Here is a 3,200-nt window from a genome sequence, read left to right on the forward strand (position 1 = left end):
TAAAAGATAGCAAAAACTAAAACCTCAAAAATAAAGACAATGTTAAACAGAAGCAGGCACAAGATTTTCATGTAGCTGTTAGGTTATGGATCTAACAAATACAAGTATTGCAAATACATGTTTTTTTTATAAGAAGCAAGTGAAAATTTTATTAAAAAATAAACGCAGAACAAAGAGTACATAAAAGATTAAAGATGGATGACAGATCCATCCAAAAGGCAAAAAGAAAACCAAAAAAAATTAAAAAACAAGATTACATAACAACACAACCAGCATCTCAACTCAGAATGTCCTCCAACCCAATATTATCAGAGACAATGGCATCTGTTGTAGCCCACAAAGAAGCAACGTATTTTGCCTTCTCAAATAAGTCTTCAACAACCATCTCACTCTCTTAAAAAATTTGATGATTTCTCTCATTCCACGTTACCCGAAGAACAGCTAAAAGCATTGCTCTCCGTATAGTTTGAGCCTTCTTCCCTCTTCCGAAACCCCAAAAACCTCCACCAGAATAGCACAACTTTGGGCTAGATAGCACCACTTCAGTTTAACTGCTCCAAAAACTTTTCCCTAAAGTCTCCGAGCCATCTTGCAATGCATATATAAATAATCTGTAGTTTCTGAATTTTCTCTGCACATGACACAGCAGTTGGGAGACAAAGAACAATGGGGACTTTTCCTCTGCACTAAGTCATAAGTGTTAAATTTTCTTTGATAAAATAACTAGGCAAAGACCTTGATTCTAATAAGAGCGCAAGATTTCTAAGTTAAATACACGTTATACTATAATAGTCAATACAGTGTCCAACAAGGGACCATGACTTTATCAAGAGAAGTTAAAAAGGAACTTTCAAAATTCAATGATAAAGGTGCACTTTTCTCTACACATATAGGATAAAATAGTACCTAACTGTTTTTGTAGAACAAATGCTTCAATCATCTTCCAGTCGCGTTCAAATTCGAAGGAGTCGAGCAAAAAAAACAAACAAAACAAAAAGAGTCTTTATAAGTACGGATGGTCTTACTATAACAACTATACATTATAGTGCCATCATTACTTTCAACCAGTCATTGCAATTAACTTTTTTTACTGGATGAATGAAAATTCTAAAAAATCTTTAAAAACGGAATGAAATTGTGCCAAAAAAAAAACAATCAACACCCACTTTTCTCTACACATATAGGATAAAATAGTACCTAACTATTTTTGTAGAACAAATGCTTCAATCATCTTCCAATTGCGTTCAAATTCGAAGGAGTCGAGCAAAAAAAAACAAAAAGACAAAAAAACAAAAAAAAAAAAACAAACAAAACAAAAAGTCTTTTATAAGTACATATGGCCTTAGCTATAACAACTATACATTATAGTGCCATCATTACTTTCAACCGGTCATTGCAATTAATTTTTAACGGATGAATGAAAATTCCAAAAGATCTTTAAAAACGGAATGAAATTGTGCCAAAAAAAAAAAGTGGTGCTAACCATAACAACCACTCCTATTTACGACGCATAAAAAAAAAAAAAAAAAAAAAAAAAAAAAAAAAAAAAAAAACCTCATCAATAACTTTGAAAAAGTTAAAAAAGCAAGTGGAAAAAAAAAGAAAAAGAAAAAAAAGGAAGAAGAAAGAAGCGTGCCCAATTGAAGGAGGAGAAGCAACCTGCATAAAAGAGAAAAATATCATATCTGATAAAAAAACCCTAGAAAGAGAGAGAGAGAGTTATATATCTATATATATATATATATTTAGCAAAGATCTCACCTTCATGTAATAATTTCTAGACAGCGTCATCTTAAAAGCCACAAATAACAGGTTCCTTGTCCGTCAAAATATAGAGAGACAAGTGGACAATCAAGAAGCGGACAGAGAAGAAGAAAAAAAAAAGGCGAGGGAGAGAATAACACAAAAGAAGAGAGAGAAACACTGAAGAAAATGCAAAGAACAGAACACTGACGCTTCAGGGGAGGGGAAAAAATAGCAGCTGTGAGGAAAAAAAGAAAACGACAAATTACAAAGACGAAAGCTTTGAGCGGTACAAATGTGAGGGGAGCTACAATAAACCAACCATGATTTCTAATGTACTTATAGATAGAGACTAGTTGCAACCACGTGCTTCGCACGTGTCGATCTTGCTATGAGAGTTAAATGTGGTGTTTCGGGTTTTTAGATTGTTGAATAGTTTTTATTTAAAGAATAATTTGAGTTTGTGAATTTCACTTTTAAAAATAGATTTTAGTTATTTTTTCTTTCATTTATAACAAATTATAAGGAAAAACATGAATTTGTTTTTTTAAACATGATATGGCTATGATGTTGGATATAAATAAATGTAATTAGTAGAATTGATATATTTAAAAAAGAAGCGACATAAGCTACCGTTATGCTAAAAAGAAAAGCAAGAAAGAGAACCAATTCCCGGTCATGCTATGAGAATTCAACAAAAGGTTCCATTTTCATAGACAAAGTGCGCTCATTAGCAAAAAAACTGGGAGCGTGATCTACCTTATATCTCAAAAAAAGAATACATTTACACCAAAATCCAACATCAAGTATCTTATAGTCAAATACAATTTCTCTTTTTTCACCAAGACGAATGAGATTGAAAAAATAGTATGAAATTAAATCTGTTTTCACCGGATTTTTGATATATGCTTTTCTGATTTCTTCCTTTTTGTTAATCTTTAAATGTATCTAAATTTTCTGTTTTATTCCTTAGTTTACAACTAGGAGAAAGAGGAAGAGTGAGAGAATTTGCTTTCTCCAATATTGCAGCAACCTTCAAGTTGGTTTTGGGAGTAGGACCTGGAATGCTGGGCCTTGTCGCTGCAGCAGGCTTCAAGTTGAAGGACTGAGGCCACAGACAAAACAATATAACAATTGCCTCAAAAATTCAAGATAAAAAATCCAATTAACTATCGAGTTGGATAGAAACGGTAAGCCCTAACCTTAGTTCGTATCTGTTCTAGTAGCGAACAGACGTGCAAGGTCATACGTTCCTCAAGGAACAACTGGTGAGATCTGCACAGCTTGAAAAAAAAATAATAATAAAAAATCAGTCGCCAATCTATGCCTCAAAAATGCATACCACCAACACTGCAATGTTATGTATACAATGAAGCAACATAAATTAAGAACACTCACTTTGTATGTGACGTTGGTACAACTTCTGGGGTGGTCTCTACGTTCCACAAAAGAAAAAA

The sequence above is a fragment of the Morus notabilis genome, unplaced genomic scaffold (assembly GCF_000414095.1).
Source record: "Morus notabilis unplaced genomic scaffold, ASM41409v2 Scaffold249, whole genome shotgun sequence".
Lineage (NCBI taxonomy): Eukaryota > Viridiplantae > Streptophyta > Magnoliopsida > Rosales > Moraceae > Morus > Morus notabilis.